This window comes from Erpetoichthys calabaricus, chromosome 1 (assembly GCF_900747795.2).
Source record: "Erpetoichthys calabaricus chromosome 1, fErpCal1.3, whole genome shotgun sequence".
NCBI classification, from domain to species: Eukaryota; Metazoa; Chordata; class Cladistia; order Polypteriformes; family Polypteridae; genus Erpetoichthys; species Erpetoichthys calabaricus.
The window spans coordinates 356,436,223-356,449,311 of NC_041394.2; the positions used below are offsets into that span (position 1 = coordinate 356,436,223).

Below are 13,089 nucleotides of genomic sequence, written 5' to 3' on the forward strand. Positions count from 1 at the left end.
AATTTCAGAACAATCAAACAGTATTGCTACTACCTCAGATTCTATTCAGTTATCGCATTTGTATTGTTTTTAATGCTCTTTTTAATGTGACTGTGTCAGATGTGACCAAATTTAAAAGGGTAACAATGAATAAACATGACTTGTTTGTCAGCACATTCATTTGTGTTGTTTTAAAATTTCTCTGTTGTTTACTGGCCACTGAAAATGTCTGGCCCAGCTAAATTTCTTGGTTTGAAAATCTGGCACAACTGAATTTGTATTTGAATAACTGTGTTGAAGAACACAGGACTTCGGATGAGGTCTCACCAGTGTGTTATAAAGCTGGAGCAGAACCTCCTGGGACGTGTACTCCACACATCAAGGCGCTATAAAACCTGACATTCTGTTAGCCTTCTTATTGGCTTCTGAACACCGTCTGGCAGTTGAAAGAGTCGAGTCCACCACGACTCCTAAATCCTCCTCATAAGGTGGACTTTAAATTTTCAGACCTCCCCAGCATTGTGTACAAAGAAGAGTGAAATATCTTATAAAAGACTTACTAATAGGACTGGGCACTCTTAAAACTAATAATAATGGCACTTTAACGGGTTGTGTGGTTCCTCATAGACCACTGCTTGACCAAGAACATTTCATTCATTTACATATGAAGTGGGCTCTTTAGGCTTTAAAAAGGCCGCTGTGAGGCCAAAACAGAACATTAGGCTGAGAGGTCAGGAAAATCTGAACTGAGCCTGTGGTTACTGGATGAAGGGAGAGACCTTTAAAAATCAGGAAGCCATTGGGATTCAACATATCTACTTCATCTATTTATAATTATTAATAGAGCTTGTGAGATAGATACAGTGGGGCAAAAAAGTATTTAGTCAGCCACCAATTGTGCAAGTTCTCCCACTTAAAAAGATGAGAGAGGCCTGTAATTTTCATCATAGGTATACCTCAACTATGAGAGACAAAATGAGAAAAAAAATCCAGAAAATCACATTGTCTGATTTTTGAAGAATTTATTTGCAAATTATGGTGGAAAATAAGTATTTGGTCACTAACAAAAGTTCATCTCAATACTTTGTTATATACCCTTTGTTGGCAATGATAGAGGTCAAATGTTTTCTGTAAGTCTTCACAAGGTTTTCACACACTGTTGCTGGTATTTTGGCCCATTCCTCCATGCAGATCTCCTCTAGAGCAGTGATGTTTCGGGGCTATCGCTGAGCAACACGGACTTTCAACTCCCTCCAAAGATTTTCTATGGGGTTGAGATCTGGAGACTGGCTAGGCCACTCCAGGACCTTGAAATGCTTCTTACGAAGCCACTCCTTCATTACCTGGGCGGTGTGTTTGGGATCATTGTCATGCTGAAAGACCCAGCCACGTTTCATCTTCAATGCCCTTGCTGATGGAAGGAGGTTTTCACTCAAAATCTGACGATACATGGCCCCATTCATTCTTTCCTTTACACGGATCAGTCGTCCTGGTCCCTTTGCAGAAAAACAGCCCCAAAGCATGATGTTTCCACCTCCATCCTTTACAGTAGGTATGGTGTTCTTTGGATGCAACTCAGCATTCTTTCTCCTCCAAACACGACGAGTAGAGTTTTTACCAAAAAGTTCTATTTTGGTTTCATCTGACCATATGACATTCTCCCAATCCTCTTCTGGATCATCCAAATGCTCCCTAGCAAACTTCAGATGGGCCTGCACATGTACTGGCTTAAGCAGGGGGACACGTCTGGCACTGCAGGATTTGAGTCCCTGGCGGCGTAGTGTGTTACTGATGGTAGCCTTTGTTACTTTGGTCCCAGCTCTCTGAAGGTCATTCACTAGGTCCCCCCGTGTGGTTCTGGGATTTTTGCTCACCGTTCTTGTGATCATTTTGACCCCACGGGGTGAGATCTTGCGTGGAGCCCCAGATCGAGGGAGATTATCAGAGGTCTTGTATGTCTTCCATTTTCTAATAATTGCTCCCACAGTTGATTTCTTCACACCAAGCTGCTTACCTATTGCAGATTCAGTCTTCCCAGCCTGGTGCAGGTCTACAATTTTGTTTCTGGTGTTCTTTGACAGCTCTTTGGTCTTGGCCATAGTGGAGTTTGGAGTGTGACTGTTTGAGGTTGTGGACAGGTGTCTTTTATATTGATAACGAGTTCAAACAGGTGCCATTAATACAGGTAACGAGTGGAGGACAGAGGAGCCTCTTACAGAAGAAGTTACAAGTCTGTGAGAGCCAGAAATCTTGCTTGTTTGTAGGTGACCTAATACTTATTTTCCACCATAATTTGCAAATAAATTCTTTAAAAATCAGACAATGTGATTTTCTGGAATTTTTTTTCTCATTTTGTCTCTCATAGTTGAGGTATACCTATGATGAAAATTACAGGCCTCTCTCATCTTTTTAAGTGGGAGAACTTGCACAATTGGTGGCTGACTAAATACTTTTTTGCCCCACTGTGTATAGAGTGGAAAGGCACTATAAGATAGATAGATAGATAGATAGATAGATAGATAGATAGATAGATAGATAGATAGATAGATAGATAGATAGATAGATAGATCTTTATTTGTCCAAATGAGATGTTTGGCTTTTTGCAGAAGTTATTTAAATAAATAATTTATGGATCTAAGAAGCAAGTTCTTTCTGGAATCTTTGTGTGGATTTGGAAACTAAAAATGGTTTTCCTATACAGAATCACTCGGAATAACCATTTTTACACCTTTATTTTTAAGCGTATGGCTACAGTTCACTTATGTGGTATGGCTGTATAATAAATACATAAATTTCATTTGTGAAATATGCATGGTTCTTCCTTGCATTTTGTGAGAAATTCTTCTCTGTATTATTATTATGTTTATTTTGAAGCTGGATTTACATAATATGGAAATTTAATTGTTAAAAGGTCATTATTATTATAATTATTAATATTTTTGCTGTTGAAGATTTCACATTTGTATTCTTTTAAATATTGATATAATTTATTTGGGGACAACTGTAATTAAAATGCATTAAAGGTAAAAGGCTAATTTTTGAGTGGGGGAGATTAGGATTTCACAATTTCTCTTTCTCTTCTAAAATGCTGCTTCTACTTTCATGATTATAAATATGTATGTATGTGTATTTTGAGTTTATCTTTTATGTAGTAGTTGGTTATTCTTGCAGTGTTATTTGAACTGCTTCTTTTTCTCTTTCTTGTACAGCACTTTGGTTCAGTTCTGGCTGCTGTTGTAAATGTGTTTTAAAAATAAAAATTGCCTTGCCCTGCTTTATAAAACATTATTTTAATTCATAACACTAAAAAGTGCAGATCTGAGAAAATGGACTGTAAAGATGAAGTTGGTTTGCAACATTTATTACAAAAAAGTTAAAGAATATATAAAATAAAGAACAAGAATTGTAAGTTGTAACTGAACAATGAGGGCCATGTATGTTTGTTACATTTTCTCACTAAACACAGTCATTTTCCTTTTTCCTCTCACATTATCTAGAAACAGATGCATGTCTTCCATATGTGAAAAAAGGATGATGAAGGGTCTAAAGACCTCTCGTCTTCTTCTGGAAACTCAGATAGCAACTCAGATGTTGTCTTTGTCCATTGACCGTAATGAAGGGAGTGAGATGTGCCCCCTGAACACACAAATGTTCTCAGCACACCACTTCTCTGCCTCGGTAAAATGCTGAAGGATTCTGTGTTGCTGTAATATGTTTTATTAAAAAAAATAATAATAATAAAAGGTCATTATAAAGCTTATAACCTTTTCCTCCACATTTACAAGGAATGTACGATAAGTAAAAAAATAATTAACAGTATATTCTGAATTTGTTATACATTATTAACATATTAACATTACTGCTTTTGATCACAGATTCTACAAGTCTTCAATGTTTCTTACCACACACAATTATTAACACAGCACACAATGCATTTCAAATGTTTTAAGGCCTTTAAGAGTTGTACTAGTGCTCCAGTTTGTCAGAAGATGTAAAACAGGCTTTTAGTCTTTTGGGCTTTGACTCCTACTGGTTAGCGATTAACAATCGGCATCTGAGACAAGCATTAAGTCTTTTTATACATTTTATTCACTATACCATAGGCATTGTAAGTCAGCATCAACAAAATGGAATTTATCTTTCTTATGGAAGTTTATAAAATGAGGTGTCTGTAACCTGCTCATCAGTGCCCTGTGCTGGATGTTGGAGAAGGGACGCTGACGTTTCTTCTAAAAGTAAAGATCAGAAATCTGCAGAACGCAGTGCTATGGAACAGAATAGCAAGACTTTTGTTCATTTCAGATGTAGTGCAAGTCTTTACTCATCTTCTGTCTTCTCATTAATGGCTCAATAAAGTCTAAACCTGAAAACAGAGAAAATAATATTTACCTAAGGAAATGTTAAAAAAAGAACCAAAAGAATAAGCACAATATATGACCCTGTCCTGGCTGTCCATTATTTCTGTACCTTCTAATTTTTTATTTGGTTCTTGGCCTTCATTTAGAAAGGCGTTTGCTCGCTCAGTCCGATGTGAGCAGTTACTTCAGTGATTTGAAAAAGAAGCACTAAGTTTATAATGGTAAGCATTTTGACTATTTGTCTTTGATTTACAATATGGCTAAGTATATTTGCCACATTACCGCAGAACTAAATTAGAGTTATTAAAGGAAATTTAAATGTCATTTACCCCTTGTGGCTGAAGTTCTCAAGTAACATTCTACACCAGCACTTCCTCAAAGCCAGCATGTCATTCTAAAGAGGACTGAGCAGAGTCACGTTGTTAAAAGGAGTTTAATGTTACAAAAACATTTATGCAAACCTTTATAAACATTCATTTAAAATATCTGGATTTTGAAAGGTAGGCATTTGTGGAACATCAAAACCACTAGGGACAGTATGCTGAAATTTAACAAAAAATACAAATATAATAAAATAAAAGAAACAGAACACAAATATCCAACACAAATTGTAGAAGGTGACAAAAATGGGAAACAACATCCAGGTATAATCCTCCCTCTACAAACACTACAATGAAAGAAGAGAGGACTAAAGTTGAGACACCTCATTAAAATTGAAGGGGGGCCTCAAGGATGAAATACAGAGACACCATTAAATGGTCCTTTGGAAACCTGGACACAACATTAAATATAGACATACAAAAAATGATAGTTACAATATGAAATGGTCACACCATCAACATGACAATTCCACAGTCATGGCTATTCATCTGACTTGGAAGGCCCTAATACAAGGGTAAAAAAAATGAATCAAAGACAAATATTAAATACTGACATACAGTAAACTGTTCACAATGACTTTTAAACAAAAACAACAATGGAAATGATGACTGGTGACACACCCTGTGTTACATCTGTAAATAGTAAAACCTGCCAACCAACGGAAAATGCAGGATTAGCTCAGCTTTTTAAACTGTATTTTTAAAAGTTCCAGTTCAGAAATCTAAACGTCAGTATTGTTAGACAATGTGGCCTTCATGACTCAGGATGCTGAGGTCTTTTTGCTTTTTACAAAGAGGGCACTTGGACTCGTTTTGATATTTAATTAATGTAGTCAGAGTTGGTTTTATATTTTCTGCCTTTATGGAGAAATGTGACTGTGGAAATCAAGACAAAAATAATCTGTAATACTAATTTGGCCCAAAGCGCTATCGTGCTTTTATAAATAGCTAACTTAACTACAGAACAATCAATTTAAATAAGATATTTAACAAACGTTAATGACGACGATAAACATAAATACCTTTCATATTGTACACTAACATTGCAGATTCTCCACATAACATCTCATAAATAAGTGTAAAAGTTAATATAGATGAAATAATATGGCAAATATTAAAAAGAAATAATTCAAGAGGTAAAAAATATTTTAAATGATATGCTTAAAAATAGGATATGTCAGTAATGACGATAAACAGAGAACACTTGGATTCGCTATACAGTACATAATCGTACATCTCATTAGTTTTATTTAATGAATGTAAAGTCTCTTTAAATATACTGAGCTTTTTATTCTGTGAGTCCATACCTGGTTCTGTTGTGCCATTGTTCCGTGGCGGAAAATGTTTTCAGCTCCTTTTCTTTTTTTGAATTGGAAAAACTCCACAGCAGCTCTTCTCCTTCTCTCTCTATGGACTGTGGGCGGTCGTGGGGCGGACTGTGGAAGGCCAAGTCTGTGACCTGCAGCCGGACCCTTCTCACCAAATCAGCTGCTGACTGTGCAGATCATAGACATGGAATTACTAGACGCCTCATGACCAGCACCATTGTACATCAACATCGCCGTCATATTGCGAGTGGCACTGCTGTGAAGTGAAGTAGTGAATAAAGATGCCTCTCACATGTGCTGCTTGGGCTTGTACAAACCGCTGTACGCTCCAAACCAGATCTCGGGGGGATTACATTTCATAGGTAAGGCTGAACAATTGTTTTAGTTATATTTGGCCATTAGACAATCCCATTTTATAATCTTAACTTTAGCTATGCCAAGTTAAGCTAGCAAAACTATGCATTCATGTGCTGTGTTACAATGGTAATTGCATTGTCTTTATAATATCCCCAGACTGACAGCTGTGTTTGATCAACTTTGTGCGGACAGACAGACAAGCATGTAAATCTATCACTTTGTACAATTTATGAAGCCAAACTGTTACTAGCAGTGCAGTTTTTTTTTCTTTTCTCAAGAAATTCAACTGAAATTGAGTAAAGATCTGTAAAAGTGTTGTTTCTGTGTTTTAGGGGGCTGGAATAGCAGTCCTTCAGCTGCTCAGTTCCAGGCCATTTTCCGTCGTCTCATGGTTTGATGTGGTGCCTCTCCAAGCAAATCTGGAAATGTGGCAGCACAGGATGAGACTGTGTCTCTGTCTACTGTTGAGATGTCTTCTACACCAGCAGCAGAAGAGCTTCCATCCCCCTTTTGCAAATATCCCTGCAATTGTTTGTGACCATAGCTACTTACCAACCTGCTTTGGTGGCCTTATGGAAAATGCCCTTGTTTACATCTCAGGGTTTGTTGTTTGACAGATTTTGAGAAAGCTGTCCTGTGATGTGTGCCGTGCTAGTTTTGTAACAGATGCTGTACTGGCATCATATGATCAAAGCTACCACTCGCTCACATTTAAAAAACAAAGGAGGTTTGATGATTCCTTCTGAGGGTCCAGTCAAGGTGGTAAAAGTAGCTGAGCGTGTTATCATACAGTCGACATTAGGACAAGCTGTCAGCGTATGTTTGATCAATCAGTTTGTTCGGGCTGAGATTGGTTCAGATGATGTGTTTATTCTCAAGGAGCACATTGAGGAAACACAGTTTGAAATGGACAACCATCATTTTATGCTCATGTCTTTAGTTGTGTCTGTCTTCAACAAACTAAGGCTCCACCATATTGCCAGACTGAATACTCTCAAATTACAGAGTGGCAACACACGGAAAAAGGCTATGGAAGACAGTTCTGTTTCAAGGATTTTAGATCCTGTTCTGTATATATTTAAGTAACTACATTGTGTGTGTGTGTGTGTGAGAGAGAGAGAGATTGAGAGAGGAATGAGTGAAATGTTTTCAGAAATTATTAAGCCAATTTGTAGGCCAAATTGTTTTGCCTGCCTAACGTAAAGTCATCCCTGATGGAGGATCGCAGGAATCGTGGGAAAGAGGGGTCCTTTCATCGGATTGGCTGGCCCAGCACTGTTTCAGCCGTGAAATGGCCAAATGGGGGAGGCAGCTTGAAGGATGAGGTCTCCAGGACTCTACACAAATCCAAATCTTATTATGGGATATATCATCTACTGTTAAATTCTGCTCTGTACTTCGAAAATTTATATTTTTTATGTCTTACTATATTGAGAAATTGTTCTGTGTACTGTACTGTATTGTATTGTATTGACCCCCTTCTCTTGACACCCACTACACGCCCAGCCTACCTGGAAAGGGGTCTCTCTTTGAACTGCCTTTCCTAAGGTTTCTTCCATTTTTTCCCTACAAGGTTTTTTTGGGAGTTTTTCCTCGTCTTCTTAGAGAGTCAAGGCTGGGGGGCTGTCAAGAGGCAGGGCCTGTTAAAGCCCATTGCGGCACTTCCTGTGTGATTTTGGGCTAAACAAAAATAAACTATTGTATTGTAAAATTAAAACAAGAGAATGATAAATCAAAAAACAATAATTAGTAAACAAACAAAGATAACTGAGAGTAAGAGTGCAAAATCCACATTTGGTATGCCAGTTTGAAAAGAATAGTTTTGATCCATCCATCCATCCATTTTCTTCCGCTTATCCGAGGTCGGGTCGCGGAGGCAGCAGCTTGAGCAGAGATGCCCAGACTTCCCTCTCCCCAGCCACTTCTTCTAGCTCTTCCGGGAGAATTCCAAGACGTTCCCAGGCCAGCCGGGAGACATAGTCCCTCCAGCGTGTCCTGGGTCTTCCCCGGGGCCTCCTCCCGGTTAGACGTGCCCAGAACACCTCACCAGGGAGGCGTCCAGGAGCCACCTCATCTGATTCCTCTCAATGCGGAAGAGCAGCGGCTCTACTCTGAGCCCTTCCTGGATGACTGAGCTTCTCACCCTATCTTTATGGGAAAGCCCAGACACCCTGTGGAGAAAACTAATTTCAGCCACTTGTATTCGCAATCTCGTTCTTTCGGTCACTACCCATAGCTCATGACCATAGGTGAGGGTAGGAACATAGATCGACTGGTAAATTGAGAGCTTTGCCTGGCGGCTCAGCTCCTTTTTCACCACGACAGACCGATGCAGAGCCCGCATTACTGCGGACGCCGCACCGATCCGCCTGTCAATCTCACGCTCCATTCTTCCCTCACTCGTGAACAAGACCCCAAGATACTTGAACTCCTCCACTTGAGGCAGGATCTCGCTCCCAACCCTGAGAGGGCACTCCACCCTTTTCCGGCTGAGGACCATGGTCTCGGATTTGGAGGTGCTGATTCTCATCCCAGCTGCTTCACACTCAGCTGTGAACCGATCCAGAGAGAGCTGAAGATCATGGCCTGATGAAGCAAACAGGACAACATCATCTGCAAAAAGCAGTGACCCAATCCTGAGTCCACCAAGCCAGACCCCCTCAACACCCTGGCTGCGCCTAGAAATTCTGTCCATAAAAGTTATGAAGAGAATCGGTGACAAAGGGCAGCCCTGGCGGAGTCCAACTCTCACTGGAAACGGGTTCGACTTACTGCCGGAAATGTGGACCAAGCTCTGGCACCGATCGTACAGGGACCGAACAGCCCTTATCAGGGGGGCCGGTACCCCATACTCCCGGAGCACCCCCCACAGGATTCCCCGAGGGACATGGTCAAACGCCTTTTCCAAGTCCACAAAACACATGTAGACTGGTTGGGCGAACTCCCATGCACCCTCCAGGACTCTGCTAAGGGTGTAGAGCTGGTCCACTATTCCGTGACCAGGACGAAAACCACACTGTTCCTCCTGAATCCGAGGTTCGACTATCCGATGGACCCTCCTCTCCAGAACCCCCGAATAGACTTTTCCAGGGAGGCTGAGGAGTGTGATCCCCCTTCTTAAAGAGGGGGACCACCACCCCGGTCTGCCAATCCAGAGGCACTGTCCCTGATGTCCATGCGATGTTGCAGAGACATGTCAACCAAGACAGCCCTACAACATCCAGAGCCTTGAGGAACTCCGGGCGTATCTCATCCACCCCCGGGGCCCTGGCACCAAGGAGTTTTTTGACCACCTCGGTGACCTCAGTCCCAGAGATGGGGGAGCCCACCTCCGAGTCCCCAGGCTCTGCTTCCCCCTCCTCGAACCGCCACCTTATCGTGGTGGAGGGGTTTGCGTGTCCCAATGATCCTAGGAGCTCTGTTGTCCGGGGCTTTATGCCCCTGGTAGGGCCACCCAAGGCAAACTGGTCCTAGGTGAGGGATGAGACAAAGTGCGGTTCAACATAACCTCCTATGACGAATAAAAAATTTGGACGGCGTTTTCCCTTGCCTGGACGCGGGTCACCGGGGCCCCACTCTGGAGCCAGGCCTGGAGGTGGGGCTCGATGGCGAGCGCCTGGTGGCCGGGCCTGCACCCATGGGGCTCGGCCAGGCACAGCCCGAAGAGGCAATGTGGACCCCCCTTCCCATGGGCTCACCACCTATGGGAGGGGCCAAGGAGGTCGGGTGCAGTGTGAGTTGGGTGGTGGCCGAAGGCGGGGACCTTGGCGGTCCGATCCTCGGGTACAGAAGTTGGCTCTTGGGACGTGGAATGTCACCTCTCTGAAGGGGAAGGAGCCTGAGCTAGTGCGTGAGGTTGAGAGGTTCCGGCTAGATATGTCCGGGTTCACCTCGACGCACAGCTTGGACTCTGGAACCAATCTCCTTGAAAGGGGCTGGACTCTCTACCACTCTGGAGTTGCCCCCGGTGAGAGGCGCCGAGCGGGTATGGATATACTTATTGCCCCCCGACTTGGAGCCTGTACATTGGGGTTTACCCCGGTGGACGAGAGGGTAGCCTCCCTCCGCCTTCGGGTGGGGGGACGGGCCCTAACTGTTGTTTGTGCATATGTGCCGAACAGCAGTTTGGAGTACCCACCCTTTTTGGAGTCCCTGGAGGGGGTGCTAGAGGTCATACCTTCAGGGGACTCCCTCGTACTGCTGGGAGACTTCAATGCTCACGTGGGCAATGACAGTGAGACCTGGAAGGGCGTGATTGGGAGGAATGGACCCCCCGATCTGAACCCGAGTGGTGTTTTGTTATTGGACTTCTGTGCTCGTCACGGATTGTCCATAACGAACACCATGTTCAAGCATAGTGGTGTTCATATGTGCACTTGGCACCAGGACACCCTAGGCCTCAGTTCGATGATCGACTTTGTGGTCGTGTCGTCGGACTTGCGGCCACGTCTTGGACACTCGGGAGAAGAGAGGGACGGAGCTGTCAACTGATCACCACCTGGTGTTGAGTTAGCTTCGATGGTGGGGGAGGATGCCGGTCAGGCCTGGTAGGCCCAAACGTGTTGTGAGGGTCTGCTGGGAACGTCTGGCAGAGCCCCCTGTCAGAAGTAGCTTCAACTCCCACCTCCGGCAGAACTTCAACCACGTCCCGAGGGAGGTGGGGGACATTGAGTCCGAATGGGCCATGTTCCGTGTCTCTATTGTTGAGGCGGCTGACCGGAGCTGTGGCCGTAAGGTGGTCGGTGCCTGTCGTGGCGGCAATCCCCGAATCCGCTGGTGGACACTGGCGGTGAGGGATGCTGTCAAGCTGAAAAAGGAATCCTACCGGTCCCTTTTGTCCTGTGGGAATCTGGAGGCAGCTGATAGGTACCGGCAGGCCAAGCGGAATGCGGCTTCGGTGGTTGCTAAGGCAAAAACTTGGGCGTGGGAGGAGTTTGGGGAGGCCATGGAGAATGAAGTTTTGAGGGCAGTTTTAAAATGTGTTATTGAATCAAGCTGATGAATATGAGAGGGAAGAGAATTCCCGAGTTGAGGAGCACAATGAGACACTTGAGCTCCCATAGCACTGAGTCTGACATGTGGTACAGAAAGTCGAGCTGCAGATGAGGATCTGAGTGACGAGAGGAGTGCAAGTCTGTAGGGGATCAGTGAGGTTGTGAAGAGCTTTAAACGTTAAGAGCGGTATTTAGTATTGTATTCTGTAGTGAACAGGGAGCCAGTGAAGTTGAGAGAGAAGAGGTGTAATATGTTCAGTGGATTTAGAACAGCAGGTTATTATCCTGGTAGCAGAATTCTGAAGAAATTGTAAGCGATGGATACGTTTTTGTGGGATGCCAGATAGAATAGCATTGCAATAATCTATACGTGAGGTGACTCGGGCATTAACCAATACTTCTGGTAATTAAGAACAGGACAAAGTGTAGAAATGTTTCAGAGATGGAAGAAGGCAGTCTGAGAAATGTTACTTGTATGGGAGGAATTATATAATAATAATAATTATTACTATTATTTAATAATTGCCAATATTAGTGTATAAACTCGCCAAAATCTGTTGCATGTAAACGATACTGTTTTAAACGTTACTGTTTTTTCATCAGAACACCCGGTTTTCACGTCTACCTGTATTAGTTTAAATGGCACTTTTGACACTCGCAATATGGCGAATGCACTGATGTATCGTGTCGACTGGGAAACACAGTGAATGTGGTGGCGTCTATCTATATATGTCTATGGTGATAATCATTGATTTTGAATTAATTACCCCACAAACACAAGCCAAATCTTTCCTGCCACTGCAGCAGAGTTTTGTTTAAATCAAATGTTTAATTTTTAAGCATATTGTAAGTGCTTCATTAAACACATGATGGGGCTTAGCTGGCTACACACAGACAGGTGATGTTCATACTCCCCAAATACACTGAGGCTGAACTTGCAGCTTGGGGGCCCTTAGTGGCTTCGATGGCCCTCTGCTTCTGTGGAGACTTCATAGAGCAAGAAATGGCGCTATATATTGTACACAAATATTATGATTTTCATCATTTGTAATTGTGAAGCTACAGCAGCCTGTGTTAATATTATCAGACTGTTTGTTACATTCCTACTTCCACCCCTATTTAATTAATACATGTTGGTATGTCCCTAGCTTCCTTTTTGCTATTGGCACTGCTTTAGTCTTTACTTTAACTTCCACCATATTGTATTGTAGGTTAAGGAAATTATTGTCCTTTTACCTTCAAGTTATCAATGGTTTTCACGTCCTAATACTTGTACAACTTCTTGCAAGACATCTACATTAAAGTATACGGATTCTCAGGCTTGACTTCTTGGTGAGTAAAACTATCTGTCCACGTTCACTACAACCAGTGGGGCAACGCACACTCCATACGGACTGGGTCTTGGGAGAGAAGCCTCACTAATACGGCATTCGGGGACAGAATAGTAATGGTTCTAAATTATGTGTTTACAGGAGGACAACTGATTAAAAATTCAATTGCAATTTATCTCTCAGGTCAAATTTGTAATCAAAGGTTACTATGTATTAATTGCAATTTGTCATATTTCCTTCAAGCAAATTAATATTTTTCTTTAAAGGAGAAATAACTTGATTACTTTCTAATACAAAAGAGTTTTAATAATCAGTTGCCTCTGTATATTAAATTATTTTGGTTTCTTTATTGAACAGTTTTG

At 42.3% G+C, this 13,089-nt stretch overlaps 3 protein-coding genes across 6 annotated transcripts in view; 2 read left to right on the forward strand and 1 right to left on the reverse strand.

Moving 5' to 3' along the window:
* LOC114665494 (zinc finger protein 239-like) overlaps window positions 1-13,089 on the reverse strand; it is a 541,579-nt gene that overhangs the window by 493,443 nt on the left and 35,047 nt on the right. The window lies entirely within an intron of this gene.
* LOC114665322 (zinc finger protein ZFP2-like) overlaps window positions 1-13,089 on the forward strand; it is a 439,810-nt gene that overhangs the window by 235,260 nt on the left and 191,461 nt on the right. The window lies entirely within an intron of this gene.
* The window catches only part of LOC114642351 (zinc finger protein OZF-like), a 449,463-nt gene that overhangs the window by 143,874 nt on the left and 292,500 nt on the right, over window positions 1-13,089 (forward strand). The window lies entirely within an intron of this gene.